Source organism: Panthera uncia (assembly GCF_023721935.1).
Source record: "Panthera uncia isolate 11264 chromosome B3 unlocalized genomic scaffold, Puncia_PCG_1.0 HiC_scaffold_1, whole genome shotgun sequence".
Classification (NCBI taxonomy): Eukaryota; Metazoa; Chordata; class Mammalia; order Carnivora; family Felidae; genus Panthera; species Panthera uncia.
In genome coordinates this window covers 107,587,335-107,606,706 of record NW_026057582.1, presented here as the reverse complement: position 1 = coordinate 107,606,706, position 19,372 = coordinate 107,587,335, and positions in this window count along the sequence as shown.

The following is a 19,372-nucleotide window of genomic DNA, read 5'->3' as shown; positions in this document are numbered from 1 at the left end:
AATTTAATTTGATCTACATTTTCTTCTTGCCTTTGTTCCCCACGTCACTGTGGAGGGGGATGGTAGGGCTCCAGGAAACTGAGTCTATAGGTTCCTGGAGGTTGCTCCTTTTCTTGTAAATGATTAAGACGTTCATAAATTGATGGAGACTCACATCCTGCATGACGGTGACCTCTATCAGTTAACCATTATGTTTTCCCTTTCCTTTGTTCTTGGGCAACCAGGACAGCCTGAAGAATGGCACACATATCCCATGGCGGGAGTGGGGGGGGGGTCCATTTTGGCTCCCTGATCCCCACCGTGACCCTGAGAATCTGGGCCCCTCTCCCAACATCTTGCACACAGACTCCTGAGCCCAGACACAGGATGGCAACCCAGGTGAGAGGCAGGTGAGTCCCAGAGTCCTGGGGGGCCGTCGCCTGCCATCCGTAATGGCCAGCCCCCCGGTCCATGGTGAGGAGACCACTGATTTGGGATGGAGAGCCGTGAGTTCTGACATAAGCAGATTGGGTCACCTTCAGTAGGAGGCTCATTTTTTCCCCCACTCCCTCTGTTGGCTCACTTGCAAAAAGAACTGGGCCTGGCCTGGAACCTTCTCCAGTTTTTGCAGGGAGGGGGAAAGTGGGGGAAGGGAACTAGCCGTTTGTGGAAAGCCACCTGGTGTGGTTCAAGATGGGAGAGCCCAGCCTCCACCAGCCCTGACTTCCTGGCCACCTGAGTGGGGGGAATCAGGACTCCTGGGTGTCTGAAGTCACCCAGCGTGGAGGCCATGTCACTGGGGTTCAGGTCTGTCATCCACTCTGACCCTCCCAACAACCCAGGAGGAAGCAGGGCTGGTCGGAGGACCCAGTTGCACATGCAGGGGACTCAGGGGTTTAGGGGTCAAGCGGCTGGCTGGCCTGGGGTTGGGGAGCAGAGACTGAGGAGGAGGGTCTTGCTGGGACATCAGTGGGGGACAGGCTGGGAGGACCATGACCCAGGGGCAGCCAGGCTCTCAGCCTCCGAGTCCTACCCATTCATTGGCCAACAAATCTGTTCCGTGACCTCATGGAGAAGACACGGGCTGCTCCCCGGTCCGCAGGCAGTGGCACAGGGGCCTTCTCGACACAACGTTTTCAGTGATGGTGAGGACAGGTACGCACGAAGCGGGACGACTTGGCCTGCCTGAGGCTGGGCGGTGTGGGAAAGGGCCTCCCACCCCAGCGCCTGCTGTGCAGCAGGGTGGGGTGTGCGGCAGGCTGGGCCCGGGCCCCAGAGAGAGAAGCAGAAGTCAGACAACTGTCTGGTACATAGGGCTGGGACTGGCAGGGGACCAGCTGAAACAGCCATCCCTCCGTTTCCAAAAATAGCACAGGAGTTCTTGTTCTTCAGACCTTCCAGTGTGGGCAGGGAACAGACAGAGAGCCCTGCTCAGGGGTCCAGAGGTCTGGGCCCACTCTCTCACTTCATCTCTAATTAGTTGTGTGACCTTGGACAAGACAGCCTCCAGAAAGTTTAAGTAGGAAGGGACTTTAGAGAGAATCCGGTGTGGACACTGAAAATACCTGGGGACATTAAAAATGCAGATGCCCAGGCCCCAACCCAGAGTCTGGTTTAATTGGCTTGGGGGCAAGGCCTCAGCATCTGTATCTTTATTATTAAAAAAACTGGGGGGGGGGCGCCTGGGTGGCTCAGTCGGTTAAGCATCCGACTCTTGGTTTCCGCTCAGGACATGATTACGCAGTTCGTGAGTTTGAGCCCCCATTGGGCTCTGTGCTGACAGCACGGAGCCTGCTGGGGATGCTCTCGCTCCTTCTCCCTCTCTCTCTGCCCCTCCTCTGCTCTCTCTGGCTCTCAAAATAAATAACCTTACAAAAAAATCTTTTTTTAATTAATTTTTTAAAGTAAACTCTACCCACACCATGGGGCTCAAACTCACAATCCTGAGGTCAAGGGTCGCTTGCTTTAGCGACTAAGCCAGCCAGGTGCCCCATCAGCATCTGTATTAAAAAAAATTTTTTTTTTTTTTTTAGTGTTTATTTTTGAGAGAGACAGAGACACAGAATTTGAAGCAGCCTCCAGCCTCTGAGCTGCCAGCACAGAGACCGACAAGGGACTCAAACTCACAGACAGGGGATCATGACCTGAGCCGAAGTTCAACACTTAACCGACTGAGCCAGCCAGGTGCCCCAGCATCTGTATTCTTACAAAGCTGCACGGGTTTGACTCTAATGTGCACCCGGGGCCAGCAAGCACCGTGTTGTTCCAGTTAAATCCACTCCTTCCAGTTAAAGGCAACCCCTGGGCATCAGACAAGCCTGGGTTCAGATCCCAGCTCTGCCATTTACCGGTTGTCAGGGCGGCCTCGTCTAACTTTAGGCCCAAACACTGGGGTAGTTGGGGTTGAACCCTGGCTCCACCCTTCCTGGCTATGGGACTTTGAGCAACTTATCTGTCCGCTTCCTCAGGCTCTCTGAGCCCCCGTTTCCTCACCTACCACGTGAGAACAATACCCTTTCCACAGGGCAGATAAGAAAGTTAAACCAAAGGGTGTGGGCAAAGTGTTGGGGCTGCATCGGGCATGTGGGGCGTGGGCAGGGGGGAATGAGGCCTCTCCTCTCTTCCTTCAGGGCACCGGGTGACTTCGAGTCAGAGCCAGGAGCACCCAGGGGCTCCCTGCCCTTTGAGTCTCACAGGATGTGGTGGAGTGAGGTCTAGACCCTGATCTGTTCTAGGAAAGCCCTGGGCTTTGGAAGCAGACCCGCTCTTGATTTCCAGTAGATTTTTTGGTTTATTATTATTTTTTTTTCTTTTTGTGAAAGTAATATCTATATATTGTAGAAAATGTAGAAAATTCAGAAAATCACAGAGAAGCAAAAACAGAGGAAACAAAATAACAAAAACAAAACAAAAAAACCCAAAGTACCAGATATATAGCCCATCAAGGTTTCACTTTGGCATATTGCCTTTTTTTTTTTTTATGTTTATTTGTTTTTGAGAGAGACAGAGACAGAATGCGAGTGGGTTGGGGCAGAGAGAGAGGGAGGCACAGAATCTGAAGCAGGCTCCAGGCTCCGAGCTGTCAGCACAGAGCCTGACGCGGGGCTCAAACTCACAAACTGTGAGATCAAGACCTGAGCTGAAGTCGGACGCTCAACCGACTGAGCCACCCAGGCACCCCTTGGCATATTGCTTTTAAGTTTCTTTCTTTGCAACTTTCCTTGCTGGAGTTGTTTATACCATTAAGACAACTGTACATGATGTAAGTATTTTACATTACACATATTTTCCTACATCATTAAGGTTTTTTTTTTTCTAACATCTTTTTTTAAGGCCTCATAATCTTCCTACGAGGGACCCTGAATTCCATAACCATTGCCCTGTTATTCGTTAGACTGTTTCCATTTCCCCAATTATAACACGGCCATGAGATACAGCTCTGTAGATAGATCTTTTCTTCCACATCCCTGCTGGTTTCCTTAGGACCCATTCCCAGCAGGGAAATTACTGAGCAAAAACAAATGAGCCTTTTCCGAGCTACAGATTCTGAAGCTGCCCTCCAGACACACGCTTCAGGCTCCCAGGGTCTCCGCCAGCCCAGCCACCTTTGACCCTGAGGACGTTCCGCAGTGAAATAGCCATTTCTTTGATTTCTCATAAAGGTGAGTGTCTTTTTCCATTTGTTTCCTAGTCATTTGCTGATGGAGCCCCCCTAACCCAAGATGGGGGTCATGCAGGGTGTGAAGGGGGCTAATGGTAGCCCCCAACTCTCCCTGACAGTGAGGGAAGCCCTCCCTCAAACCCAGACTGACTCTGTCTGTGGTTTATCAGGGGAATGAAGGGAATCAAAGACCAGGAACCTGGCCAAATGCTCCAGCCCAAGCAATGGCAGTCGTAGGGTCTTGGAACCGATATGCTTCTTTCACTAGGTCCGCGAAGAGGAGAGGGCCTGGGCTGGAGGGCTGCCTGAGGGAGGAGGTAAGATCCGTTCAGGCCCTGGCAGCGCAAGTTCTCCAGGTGGGACCCCCAGGCCTCCAGGTAGGCATCTCCAGGCCTCCTGCGGGCTTGGCTTTGCTTGAAGCCCTCGGTGGAGCCCAGATGAGATTCAGCTCAGGAGTCCACCCACTTGCCCCCATCCTGTGGCACGCACCCCTGGTGGTCCATCCACCGCTGTGTCTGAGCCCAGTCTCCTTGACCTCCTCCAGCCGCTTCCCCCAGTGCCCCAAATGTGACCGATGGCACCACCTACTGGCAAAGCCGAGCCCTCCGTGTTATTTGACTCTTCTCCATAGTAGCAGATCAACCAGTCTGCTGAGCTCCTTCCACCCTGTCACTGCCTCTCCCAGCTGCCACTTTCAAGCTCATTTCCTGCTGGAATGCTACTCAGCCTTCACCTTGGCCTCCCCACGTCCTTCTTGTCCCCTGCAATCCTTTCTCCATTCGGAAGCCAGAATGACCTTTCTAGGATTCCAATGGGATCCAGCCACCCCCTGCTTATAACCCTCAATGGCTCCCCATTTCTCTCAGGGAGACATCCACACTTCCTTTTCATGGCTGGTAAGGCCCTGCGTGGTCTGGTCCCTGCCTTGGTTTCCTTTCTCATCGCTGATAGCACTTCCCCACCCCCTGCACCCCGTCCCCAAATCCTCACTGTATCATGCATGGGGCACGAGAGTGCCAAGAGCCTTTCTGCTTTCGGGCCTTTCCCCAAGCTGATTCCTCTGCCCCTTTGCTGGATTCTCTCCTATTAACTCTTCAAAACTCTGCTGGACATCACCTCCTCCAAGAAGCCTCCCCCCTCACGTTAGTTTCCTGTGGCTTCTGTAACAAACCACCACAAACTCCGTGGTTTAAAACAACAAACATTTAGGCACCTGGGTGGCTCAGTTGGTTGAAGTGTTCAACTCTTGACTTTGGCTCAGGTCACGATCTCATCGTTTGTGAGTTCGAGCCCTGCATCGGGCTCTGTGCTGACAGTGTGGAGCCTGCTTGGGATTCTCCGTCTCCCTCTCTCTCCACCCCTCTCCTGCTTGTGCACGTTCTCTCTCTCTCCAAATAAATAAACTTCAAAGCAACAAAAAATTCACTCTTTTATAGTTCTGGAGGCCAAAAGTCCAAAATGAGTCTTACAGGACTGAAATCAAGCTGTCGGCAGGGCTCTGTTCCTCCCAGAGGGCTCAGGCAGTAAATCTGATCTTTGCCTTTTTTGGCTTCTGAGGCCATCCGTATTCCTTGCCTCATGACCCCTTCCTCAAGTCACTCCAGCCTCTGGTTTACATCATCCTGGGTCCTCTCTCTCTGATGCTCCTGCCTCCTCCTCCTCCTCCTTTTTTTTCTTAATTTTTTAAATGTTTATTTATTTTTGAGAGAATCCAGAATCCAAAGCAGGCTCCAGGCCCTGAGCTGTCAGCACAGAGCCTGACTAGGAGCTCAAACTCACAAACCACGAGATCATGACCTGAGCTAAAATCAGATGCCCAACCTGGTGCCCCTGCCTCCTTTTTATGACTCTTGTGATTGCATTGGGCCCACCCAGATCATCCAGGGTCATCTTCCCATCTCATGAATCTTAACTGAATCACACCTGTAAACGTTTGCCACATAAGGTAACCCTCGCAGGTTCTGGGATTTAGGGCATGGACATCTTTGGGGGGCCATTATTCAGCCTAGCACACCCCTCTCTTCCTCAGCTAAGGATGAGATACCTCTCCTTGTACTTACGCGGCTTCCAGAGATCTCTTTATCGGACCACACCCACCTGTATTACCCTCAGTTTCCTTGTCCGACTCCCCCATTTGGCCACACCGCAGGGACTGGACCGTCCTATGAGCTCCCATGTTCCCAGGGCCTGGCACGTTGCCTGGCATGCCAGCGGTGCTCACTGAAGTGTATGAATGGCTACCTGTCTGGCTTCTTCAGGCACCCGAAGGCCGACGGCAGGGGGCCTTGCTCATAGGCAGCCTCTGCCCCAGCCAACCAAGCATCCTGATCAAGCAGTGAGCCTCCCTCTTCCCCACCCCCTCTGCTCCTAGGAGGCAGCGACCCAGCAAGCCACCAGGTTGGGAGAACTGCTAGAGGGAAGGTCTGGAGGCAAGATCAAGGATGCTGTTGTCATTGGAAAGGCTGACGACCTGGGGAGGCTGAGATGCTCATCACAGGAGATTCTGTGATGAGAATGGGGGAGAAGGCAGGGAATGAGGCAGGAGAGGGTCCTGATCATGCTTGGGGGGGGCCTCAATCGTGTCCAGGAGGCAGTTTGCAATCGGGGAGAAGATGGTTGCAGCCAGCTGGTGTTGAGAAGACTGGAGACTCGCAGGCACACACTCGCACACAGCCTCCCTCTGATGGGACTGTCACCGAGGCAACAGATGAAGCTGGTTGCCCAGCAACGAGGCCCACCCCCTCCATCCCTCTCATGGCCGTTTCTGCCCCTTGGGAGCTTTGTGCCCTTTCTAGATTGCTCTCGTGTTTAGATGGAACCGGATTCCCTCTGTGTCCAAATACCAAGGATAGCAGATGAAAGGGACGGCTTTTGTGACCGCCGTGGCCGGGGTCATGGATTTGGCATCAGGAGAGAGGCGGGCTGAGTTGGCCTAAGTGAAGACAGAGGAACAAGGGGGTGTTTCAGCCTCAATCTTTCCTGGGTATTTTTCCTTTCCCATTTTTACTGCAGCAAAGCCTGGGAGTCAGGAGACCTGGTATCCTGGCCTGGGTCTGACTCTCACTTGCTGGGTGTTTTCAGCCAGGGACTTCGCCTCCTTGGTTCTTAGTTTCTCCACCTGTAATGGGAGGATCTAAGCCAGCGGATCACCAAGGCCCTTTCTGGGCCTGACATTCTGTGATTCCAGGACCTCGGGGGGCAGAGACGGAGCAGACTCCGGGCTCCGCGCTTCGGGCCAAGTCTCTGTACCGCTATCCCCTCCCCTAACCCACCCAAGCCCGCAGTAGCTAATCTTGGTTTATAGGACGGAGAGGGAAGGAGAATGTAAGGAGGGCCTTACATTCACAAAGGGCCCCAAATCTCAACTTTAGAAGTCATATTCAGGGAGTTTGTCACTGTCGTGTTTTAGATGTGGCAACTTTTAATCTGGAACCAGAAGTATTTAAAAGAAGCTGCAGTCTTTGTAACTCTAGTCGTCAATTTTCATCTTTCAAAGAGGCCATGGGCTGAAGAAATGGAAGCAGCCCAGGCCCCCACCTACCTGTCAGGGCCCTGTGGCTCCCTGGCCCCAGGGTCTCAGCCACTCAGTGTCCCTCCCAGGGGCTCTGGGGGTCTGAGCTGCCTGGAGACGATGCAGGACCTTCAGAGGGAGTGAGGTGTCTGGTCAAGGCCCAGGTCTGTTGAGGATGCAGGAGGGGGGTGATGTTGAGAAGAAGAAGAGGGGGCTGATGTTGAGAAGAAGAAGAGGGTGCAGAGGCAGAGCTGGGGGACGGTCCTTCTCTGTTCTCTCTGCTCCTGGAGATGGAAACAAGAGCGAGGGACAGCACAGCCTTGTGCATAGCCTGTGTAGGGACCTGGGGCTAAGGATCTCCAGGGGGAGATGAGCCACCTCTAATGCCAGGCTGTGTCTTGGGCCCACAGGGAGAGCCCCTGGGGGTCACTTGCTGGGTGTCCCAATTCCCAGACCCAGAGAGTGAGGTACCTGGGTGCTTGGGCTGGGGGCCAGTCACTCACACAGAATGAGTCCCTGGAGAGCACAGAGCATCCCGGCTCTGTGCCCTCTAATCTGCCTCTTTCGGGTCATGCCTTAGTTTCTCCTAACCGCACCCCTTTCCATCCAGCTGGGCCAGTGACCCTTAGGAAAGGCTGAGTAGAGGAACCCTGTCCAGGGTCATCCAAGGGGTGGGCAGTCTGGGTCCTCTTCCCCTGGAGGGCCAGGCACCATTTCCCCACCCAGACACACATCCAGCAAAGCTTCAGGAAGCCTATCATCTCAACCTCTCGATCAGGCTCTGCCCACCAAACAGCCCACGCCCACGGGGGAAGGGGTGGCCTGTGGGCGGTGGGGAGGCTGGAGGTGTGGGATGAGTATGAGCAAGGGGGGCTCAGCAGCTCCCTCTGGGATGCAAGTGGCCTGGGGTTGAGCTCGGGTTGTCATGACTACAGCAGCATGCCCCGTTTAGTCTCAGAGCCCGCCTCTGGAAAGTGAGGGAGGTGGACTCCAGAGCCCTTCCAATCTCAGTGTTCTAGGGCCCCAAAGGGACCTCTCCGCCTGCTGGAGAAAACCTTCCCAGGAGCGGCTGGGAGATTTGCTCTGAGACAGCACCACCTGCTGGCCCTTCTGGGTATGACGCCCGTCCCTTCTCAGGGAACCCCAGAATCCGCCGAACTCAGCCATTATATTAAAGTGTGCCTGTTGAGCCTCATTTTGCCCGGATCAATAAATTATTCAAGATAGGTGCTATCATGTTCCAATTTTATAGCTTATGAAACCGAGCTTCAGAGAGGTTAAATAAGTTGCCTAAGTTGATCGGGGGCAGGGGTGAAATTCAATGCTGCCGGAACCTCAATCAGCTAGAAGAAACAATCCATCCCAGGGGGCTCCTCCAAGCTTGTTTGGGGCTTGTCTGGGGAGAGCTGTATCTTCCTGTTGGCAGGAAAGAAGGAGCTTCAAATCTGCTTCAGGCAAGCAGCATCCCTCATGGCGAACACCCAGCTTCAAGCACACCTGGGGTCTGGCATCCTTCTCTGGGCCTCCTGGCTGACGTCACTTGCTCCCGGGCATGGAAACCTCCCCCCCCCACCCCCCACGTCTAGATTGCACCCTCCAGGAAGCAGGAAGCATAGAGCTTACCAAGATTGGGAGACCAAGTGACTTGCCCGCGACTGTCACCAGAAGTTCGATGGTAGTGATTCAATTTGCCCGCTCAGAGCTTTTCCCATTCTGTCTTCCCCGTGGCCCCTTCACCCTGACCCCCATAAGCCAGTTCAGCTGGAGGCTAGCCAAGGGCCAGAATGGGAACAGGAGGGAAGGAGCTGGAAGTCCTTACCCAAGACAGCAGGAGATTTTGGTGCCACAAGAGCAGACACATGAAACTATCAACAAGCCCATTAAATAGACCAAAAACCAAGCTTGGGAGGTCCAGATAAAAAATGCTAGAAAGGAAGATTGACAGGTTAAAAAGTGCAACCAAACTCTAGGGAACTACAGCTGTACAGCTAGGTGCCCTCAGCAGGGTGACATCACAAGCCCACTTCAAGGCACAGGTACACACACACACACACACACATCAGACCAACATACCAAACGTGGTTATGGGTAGGAGGATTGTAAGTGATTTTTCTTCTCCTTGATTATATATGTTTTCCAATTTTTCCGCAAAGTCTTGGTATCGCTCATGTAATAAGACAAAAAAGTGATTTGTAAAAAGGAAGCATGGAGGAGAATATCTTTATGAGTTGAGGAAGGAGAGGAAGAATTTCTTAAACTACAAAAAGCATAAACCAACAAAGGAAAGATTAGGAAGTCAGACTAAAAATATCTGCCGTTTGTATACCAAGCAAGGGATCAGGCTATGATGGAGGAAGAACTTCTAGCGATCACTGAGAAAAAGGTAAGCAATCCAAGAGAAAAGTGGGCTAAGGATGTGAAGGGCAGTTGGGTCATCAATAAACACATGAGAAGGGGTTCGGCCTTACCGGCTGGCCCGTTTCTCATCATCCATCACAGTGACAGAAATGGAAGTCTGAAGGTACTGAGTACTGGTAAAGACGGGGAGACGGGAATACTCTCATTTGCTACCGGAAGGAGTATGAATGAGTAAGGCCACTTTGGAGGGCAATTTGGCAGTAAGCGGTAAATCTGAGAGAATGCCCAAGCAGCTTCATTTGGAGATCTATTGCTAGAGAAACGGTCACGTACACACACAGGGAGGTGTGGACCTGGTGGCTCCAACCCGCAGGACCTTATCATGTCCGATTCTCCCCAACTCTGCATTTGGTGGCATCAGTTGTGATGGGAATATTTACAACGTGGAAATTAACAAACACTACAAAGCAAGGCTCTTTTCTTTCTTCTTTCTTTCTTCTTCTTCTATTCTTTTTTTTTTTTTTGGAGAGCAGATAGTTGAACATTTACCAGCACACCATCACAAAGATGTTCTTTGCAGCTTTGAGTTCAATAGGAAGAACGCTGGCTAATTTACATGCCCGTTAACAGAAGAATAGGGAAATAAAATGTGGTATTCTTCTCCGATGGAATAGGGTGCAGAAGTTAAAAGAATCAGATTCATATATCAACACGGACTGATCTAAAAAGCATGCAGTTAAGCTAAAAACACAAGTGGCTGAGTGAAATGTTCAGTAGGATACGACTGTGCAGATTAAAAACAATAATCAACTTTATGCATGCATATGTTTATTTTCTTTTCTTTTTCTTTTTCTTAATGTTTATTTATTTTTGAGAAAGAGAGAAACAGAGTGTCAGCTGGGGAGGGGCAGAGAGAGAGGGAGACACAGAATCCGAAGCAGGCTCCAGGCACAAACCCTGGCACGGGACTGGAACCCATGAACCGTGAGATTGTGACCTGAGTCAAAGTCAAACGCTTAACCGACGGAGCCACCCAGGTGCCCTGAACGTGTCTATCTTTTAAAAAAAAATTTTTTTTTTAACATTTATTTATTTTTGAGACAGAGAGAGACAGAGCATGAACAGGGGAGGGGCAGAGAGAGAGGGAGACACAGAATCTGAAACAGGCTCCAGGCTCTGAGCTGTCAGCACGGAGCCCGACGCGGGGCTCGAACTCACGGACCGTGAGATCATGACCTGAGCCGAAGTCGGACGCTTAACCGACCAAGCCACCCAGGCGCCCCTGAACGTGTCTATCTTAAATAGGCCGGGAGAAGTCCTTCAGGGACTCCTGTTAGATGTACAGAAGGCTACTGGGAGCCACCCCACAGCTCACTGAGGGTCTGTTCTTTTTTTTTTTCTTTTATTCTCCATGTTTCATTCGGTTTCTATGATCATGCCTTTAAATTCACAGATCCTTTTCTTCTGCAGTTTCTAGTCTGCTGTTTGTCCCATCAAGTGTATTTTTCATCTTAGATATTCTGTTGTTCATCTCTAGAAGTTTGGTTTGTCCCTTCCATGTCTCTTCTCAACATACTCGATTTTTTCTTTACCGCCTTGAACATACAGTTATGATAACAGTTTTATTGCCCTTGTCTGCTACATGTATCACCCATATCATTTCTGGATCTGTTTTTATTAACTGATTTTTCTTATCATTAGTGGGTCATATTTTCCTGCTTCTTTGCATGCCTGTTAGTTTCTTATTGGATGCTAGGTGTTGTGCATTTTACCTAGTTGGGTGATGGATATTTTTGTAGTACTGTAAATGTGTGTTTTTAAACTTTGTTATAGGGAATTAAATTACCTGGAAACAATTTGATATTTTTTAAAATTCAATTTACTTAATCTAAAAAAAAGAGAGAGAAACAAAAAATCCAGTTCAACCATATTTCATTTTTTATTTTACATTTTTTTTTTTACCATCATTTCACTTGGCTGTACTTCTGGCCAAGTGTTTTATAATTTGCTTCATTTTGTATTGTATTTAAACTTATAAACCAAGGGTGCCTGGATGGCTCAGTTGGTTGAGCATCTGGCTCTTGGTTTTGGCTCACGTCATGATCTCACAGTTTGGTGAGGCTGAGCCCTGCGTCGGGTTCTGCACTGGCAGCGTGGAATCTGCTTGGGATTTTCTGTCTCCCTCTCTCTCTGCCCCTCTCCCACTCGTGCTGTCTCTGTCTCTCTCAAAATAAATAAACTTAAAAAAAAAACCTTATAGACCAAAACGGGATCTTTTTTGGAATGAGACAGGTTATGAGTTAATTTATTTTTCCGATCCATCAAATAGAAAAAAATGTGATCTAACAAGAGAAGAAGAAAATATCCTGAGTGGTTGCCAAAGATATTAGTCCGTATTTGTAGGTTTTGGGTTTTTTTTGTCCTGGCCCCAAGGACCAGGTGATAGAGTGGACAGAAGGCAAACACCAGCTAAGGTCAAGGGCAAGGTCAGTGGAGGAAAAGGTGAGTGTAACATCAGAGAGGGACAGGAATAAGTGTCGATCAAGGACATAACAAGGCAACATTCATTTGTTCTTTCGTCCGATAACTATTAAGCACCAGACGGTGTATCAGAAGCAGGCAGTCTGCAGGGGAGGAAGAAAAAGTGCTCCACAGGGCAGTGAAGACAGGTCGACTCCTGGTGCCCCATCTAGATATCCCAGGCTCTAGAATTACCAAAAAACCCAGCTTGGGAAACGAGCAAGGAGCAGCCAGAGGATCTGGGCTGGGGATGGCCCATTGTTCCCATCTTGACAAGACTCCCCCAGGTCCCTGGAAACCTGGGAAGTCCATGGGGGAGCTGAGCCAGGATTCTATCTACAGAAACTCGTTCCACATACAACCCGAATCGGTGCATCGTATTGGAAAAGTGAGGAAAGGGGGAAAGCCCGCAACCGGACGGCAGAATCTCTAAGCCAAGTCCTGGGAGGTCTTGGGAGCAAATGACTCCATGTCTCTGAGATGGGTTTCTTCATCTGCAAGACGAACACTACCGTCCCTTGTCTGGCAAGACTCCTGGCAGGAAATGCGAAGGGGGAGAGGACTGGAAAATAATGGACAATTAACGAGAGAATGGCTCTGTGTTCACAAAAAAGCCTCAAGTCCTTTTTCTGCTCAGGAAATGGAGAGCAGAGAGGACAGTTCACTGTTGGTATTTCGCCCTGGAAAATAAGTGACAAGAGTTGGCAAAAAAGGGAGAGTGAGTCGGGTGAAGTCGGGGGTTTAGGAGACCTTTTTTTGGGGAAATATCAAGTCTCTGGGTGGCCACCGACCCTGGCAGCCTTTCTGGGCCCTGGCACAACCTTGTGCCATTTTCCAAAACACAAACTTGGGGCTGGAGGCTGGGGATGTCTGGGCCTGAGCTCAGGAGGTGACCTTGGCTCCCGCCGCCCCCATGGGGTGCATGCCGGCCTCAGTTACCCTGGATTTTTACTCTACTGAACCAGAGAAAGGGAGTTTTCTCTTCTGAGAAGGGAACATTTCAGTGGCCAGGACGTAAGGAAGGGGAAGCTTCTCTGGCTCCTTCAGATGCAGCCCTGGCTGTCCCTCTGTTCCCCTCTCCTCCCCCCATCACCACCTCCTTGCCCCCAGTTCCAGCGGGAGGACTGTATAAAGCCTTCACCTCTGGGAGCTTCAGGGATGGTGGGAAACGCCAGTGTGGAACCCCCATTCTTTGTGTCAAGAACTTTAAAATGCACGGAGCATCCATTCCTACACAGCATGCAATTCTCTTCTATTCTAATTATATTAACAATTCAATTCAAAGGGTTGAACTTACCACCTGATGCATGCCAGGGGCACACGTAGGTCTGGTAGGAAGGCCACACACTTGGGAGTCACTTAAACCTGAGACCTAACATTTATAGCAGCAATCGCTTTTCCATATCAAAACAACGAGAAAGTGGAAATAAATGAATTGACCCCCCCTCCCCAGATTGAAAAGTTAGGGGGAAACCCAGGAAAGCTCAGAGGCAAAGTTTTCATTTATTTGTGCCTTTCTCATTGATGGAACACCCCATACGTGCCAGGCATCATAACTCTGATTTATCATTACGCCTTCAAGCCGCACAACCCCAGGAAGGTGGGACCGTTTTGTTGCCAACATTTCACAGAGGCAGGAAACGAGGCACAGAAAAGTTACAGAATCAACAGATGATTCAACCTGTCTGTGCTTCATCACCTTAATGAATATTGCTGGATTCCTGCAGGGCTGGGGCCCTGTGCCAGGCACCAGAGGGAGCACGGGGCGGTCTGTGCTGTCGCCCCCATCCTTTAAGTGTTCGGGGTCAAGTTAGGGTGTGGTGCCGTCAGCCTTGTCCACCTGGGGAGCCCGGAGCAGGTGCTCTCCCCCAGGGGGAAGGACCACGCCTGTTCTCTGTCCCCACTGCCTGGACACAGATCTGCACACGCATGTCACACAGTGTCCAATTATTTGTTGACCTGGTTCTCTTGTCTGGTTGTAAGAGGGCTCCTCGAGGGGCATGGCCTGAGTCCTGGGCATCTCTGTGTCCCCAGCAGCTAGTTCAGAGCCTGGCAAAAATGAGGGGTACAGTGCATTTGTGCCAGTGGGTGGGTCAATCAATGGATTAAATGATGACTAATGCCACAGCTCACCAGCGACACACACACACACACACACACACACACTGAACATTATTATATGTGATCTCTCAATTGCTCTTTGCAAAAATCCTCTGAGGAAGACACCATCATTATCTACCTTCCACAGATGGGGAAACTGAGCCACCAAGAGATACAGCCACTTGCTCAGGAGGGGTAGAGCCAGGGTGTGGACCCTGTTTTTGCTCTTAACCACTACCCTACACAGTTGGTTGTCTACAGTGGGGGCCGTAAGTGCTTGGACTTGGCTGGTGTGGTCACCAGGGTGGGGTCTGAATAGTCCGCAGACAGTCAGAGAGAAGGACGGTGAGGGGATATTCTGGAGGCAAGCGTGTGACCTGTCCAGCAGACTGACTGTTCAGATAGAGGGTTGGGGAGAGGTAAGGGAAAGGGTCCAGAGCTGAAGTGGGGCTTTGTCCCCTCACGTGGACAGCCATTGAAGGCTGCTGGGGCAAAGGCGAAGCTGGGAAGCCTGGGTTGGGAATCACCGGCAGGTTGGATGAGGAGGTTGGGGAGAGACCAGGGCAGGATTGAGGGGATATTTCTACAGTTGTCCCAGGGAGGAGGAGTGGAAGTCCTGAGCTCAGACACAGGCACAGGGGCTGGAAAGAAGGCATAAGTTCAAGAGTCATCACAAGGGAAGTTTCCTTGGAAGCAGAGGGGAAAGTCTCCATGGGAACCATTGACTCCACCCCTGGGAAATTGGCCTCACTGGACTCAGAGTTGCATTTTTAGTCACTCCCACAAGCCCCTGGGGTGATCGGTGTTGGTGGGGGGAAGAGGGTAGAAAGGTGGGGGTGGTGATCCCCCTGGCCCTCAGATGATTTCAGTCTCTATGTCTCTGCAATGTCAGGAATGGACTCAGACACCAAGATAAACAGCTTAGTGACCTGGCCCAGGCCTAAGAATGATGCTGATAGTGACTGTGAATCAGCCCTGGGCTCCGGTCCAGGAGAGAGACATTTCCCAGCCAGCGGGAAGGGAACAAGCCAGCCACTGTTCTGGAAATTTCCACTCACATTATTCCCCTTTTAGAGGAGAGAAAGCTGAGGGCTGCAGAAGGGACACGACTTGTCCAAGGTCACCCAGCCAATAAGCAGCAGAGCCGGTGTTGGAGAAGCCTCCACAGGACCTGAGCCTGGGACACTGTCCTTGTGGCCCCTTCCGGCTCGCAACGCTTCCCCCTGCTGGACAGACACCTTCCTGAGTTATCTCCACTAGTCCAACCAGATGCTTCCTGGATTCGCACTGCCTTGGAAGTCCTTTGTTCTACGATAAATTCTGACAACCCAGAAGTCTGCAGCAAGGTATTTCTTGTTAAACATGCCAGGTGGTGAAGCGTTACTTAATAAATCCCATATGGATCCACTGATTATCAAAGGAGCATATGCAACGTATAAGTAGGCATTAGGATTGATCAAAAGTGTTCCTATTTCCCCGCTTGTCGGCATATGGCAGGTAGGACTGCAGGTCTCCGCTCTCGTTGGAAGTTAAGTGAAACCATATAAGTTACCCCGTCCTCTGAGATGTGAACAGAGTGATATGTGACCCTTATGCGGGCCTTTGAGAGCCAGTACACAATTTCGGCCACGTCTTCTCCCGGCTCAGCAGGTATGAAGGCAGGTGTGGAGACAGAGCCTCAGATGGCCTGGTTGCTGAGTGACTTACCACGAGTAAGGCCACCTCCTTCGGGCCCACACTGGACGTGCAGGGTGAGCCAGAAATAAACTGGTTCATTTGGGGGTTGTTGCTAGCATAGTTTAGCTTCGCCCATTCCTACTGCCACAGACATTTGTATTTGGAAGTGAAGGGTTGCTGAAACGAACACGAAACCAGAAGATGTGGCGTTCTTTTAGAGGTTCAGTGGCAGGCAGTGAGAAAACCGTTGTTGGACGCTGGAAAGTTGACAATCCGTGTAGGGGAGGAGCTTTTGGTAAAATTATTACTGTGGCTACTTGGAATGCACTCTAGGAAAAGTAGTTAGGAGTTAACGAAGCAGGTGACAAAGAAGTTTGAAGGTAGAAGTTAACAGTGTGGTTTTCCTAGTGTTGGCTGCCTTTGGCAAAGTACTGCAAAAAAGTGATAAGCTCGGAAATTGTGCGGTTAAGGATGGGTCGGCCTAGTACATGGGTGCCCATGGTAGGATGAAATCTGGAACATTTTGGGTCTTCCAATTCCAGGCGAGAAGAAGTAAGGGGCTGGACTTACTGGCTTACCTGAAACAACTAAAAAAAAATAGGAAACAATGGCTTCAAGATGCCGGACCTCAAGCAATAAAGAACAATGATCCCTAAGAGCCAAGAAACAAAGGAGGTGAGTCCTGGGATTACCCCATCCCGCTGTCCTGAGAGAATATCCAGGCCACAGAACGGGCAGAAGGAAACACAGACAGATCCCAGTGGACCCTCTCAGCTGAGAAGATAGAACTAAATTTAGGGAGACCAAGGCAGGTAGAATTCATAGGGCACAGAGGAGAGATAAAGCCACAGAGAGAAGGAACTTGAGAGATCCCCAGAGGGCTCCCCTCAAGTCTTCACAGAGCACCGAGAAGCCCGTGCATGGAGGAAATGTCATGGCGACCAGGGGAGGAACCACCTGGAAGAGTGAGAGGGATCAGTTAGCACAGCCCACTCCGGGGCCGGGAAGAACGCTTGTCCTCCAGCCAGATGGAACAGCCTCGTAATTCATAGGGCATTGGGCAAAGCACTCAGAAGGCTCTCGCTTCAGTAGTCGGGGATAGTTAACCTTCAAAGGTGTTGTTTTGATGAAACGAAGTCACCACTGGCACCTTTACTATGGTGCTGACTGCAGAGATATGGATTCCTTTGGGTTTGGCCTGTTATAATCTTGTGTCATGACCTAACTCTTCCATCACTTTTGCAGCTAAGCAAACGACTACAAAACCTTTGTTCACACGGCCTGATATCCCTTGGTGTAAACTTGTCATCCGTGTGCTATGCCTCCTTCTAGGCTCATGAGCCCTTGAAGATAAAATAGTAGGGGCGCGTGGGTGGTTCAGTCGGTTGAGCGTCCGACTTCGGCTCAGGTCATGATCTCGCAGTTTGTGGGTTCGAGCCCCGCATCTGGCTCTGTGCTGACAGCTCAGAGGCTGGAGCCTGCTTCGGATTCTGCGTCTCCTCCTGTCTCTGCCCCTCCCATGCTCATGCTCTGTCTCTCAATAATAAGTAAACATTAAAAATTTAAAAAAATAAAAATAAAATAAAATAGTATTCCTTGGTGCCAACAGGACCCTCAACTCAAATGACCATTTGGGAGCTAAAATCACATGATAATATATTTAGTTATCAAATGTTTATTTATTTTTATCTTTTTTTTTTTTTTTAATTTTTTTTTTCAATGTTTTTTTTTTTTTATTTATTTTTGGGACAGAGAGAGACAAAGCATGAACGGGGGAGGGGCAGAGAGAGAGGGAGACACAGAATCGGAAACAGGCTCCAGGCTCCGAGCCGTCAGCCCAGAGCCTGACGCCGGGCTCGAACTCACGGACCGCGAGATCGTGACCTGGCTGAAGTCGGACGCTTAACCGACTGCGCCACCCAGGCGCCCCTATTTTTATCTTTTTAATGTTTATTTATATTTGAGAGAGAGAGAGAGAGAGAGAGGGGCAGAGAGAGACAGAGACAGAATCTGAAGCAGGATCCAGGCTCGGAGCTGTCAGCACAGAGCCCGACGTGGGGCTCGAACCCACAAACTACAAGAGCATGACCTGAGCCGAAGTCAGATGCTTAACCGACTGACCTACCCAGATGCCCCTCATTGATTTTGTTTTTCACCACTACATACTTGCAGTGGGGGAAAAAAAAGAAAAAGTCATGTTCGGTTTAAGCATATACTTGATGAAGCAGTAAAAATTATTCACTTTACTAAATATTGAAACTTGAGTACATGCCTTTTTAATATTCTGATTCTGTGTGACAAAATGGGAAAAACGCACAAAGCCCTTCAGCTGCCTACAAAAGTATGAGGGTTATTTAGAGGACGAGGACTTGTGTGATTGATTGAATCGTGAGCTAAACTTAGACATTTTTTCATGGAACACCATTTTTACTTGAAAGATAAAGTATAGTTACCCAGACTCGGGTAGTTGGCAGACACAATCTTGAGAATGAATGAACTAAGCCTGCCACTTAAAGGAAAAGAATTGACAATAATTGCCGCCAGATATAAAATTCAAGCTTTCAAGTGCAAATCGGAATTTTGGAAAATTTGTATTTGCCACTGTGAGATCGACAGCTTTCCAATACATTGTGGTTGGTCATAACATTAAGGCATGTTGTTTTTTATATTGTATAATGAGATGTATCAACATTTGGAAGATCTAAATAACTCAGTGAACCAATATTTTCCACATGCTCAGTGCGTGATGTTCGAAGACTGTGCATAGGCAGAAGACGCACTTGAAGTGCAAAGTTGACTATGGATTTTATTTATTTATTTTTCTTTTTTTTTTAAACTTTTTTTTTTTAACGTTTATTTATTTTTGGGACAGAGAGAGACAGAGCATGAACGGGGGAGGGGCAGAAAGAGAGGGAGACACAGAATCGGAAACAGGCTCCAGGCTCTGAGCCATCAGCCCAGAGCCCGACGCGGGGCTCGAACTCACGGACCGCGAGATCGTGACCCGGGCTGAAGTCGGACGCTTAACCGACTGAGCCACCCAGGCACCCCTATTTATTTTTCTTAAGAGAGGGAAAGAGTGAGTGCATGAGTAAGGGAGGCAGAGGAAAGAGAAAGAGAGAAAGAGGGAAAGAGAGAGAGAGAGAATCTTAAACAGGCTACATGCCCAGCATGGAGCCCAACTCGGGGTTCGATCTCACAACCGTGAGATCATGACCTGAGCCAAAATCAAGTCTGACACTCAACAGACTGAGCCACCCAGGCGCACTGACAAATGGATTTTAATGTAACAGAGTATGAAAAGTTCGCTGATAGGATTTCAGGTTCCTCATTCATTACAACTAAGCTGGGGTTTTTTGTTTGGTTTTTAAGTAAGCTCTGGGTCCAATGTGGGACTTGAACTCACGACCCTGAGATTGAGAGTTCCATGTTCTACCAACTGAGCCAACTAGGCACCCCTCACTGTAACTACCCTTTAAGAAACGACCACCTTCTGAACTTTGGTGCACCATTAAAGCAGGATATTCACCATCATCTTATAATCTTAAAATACTCCTCCTTTTTCT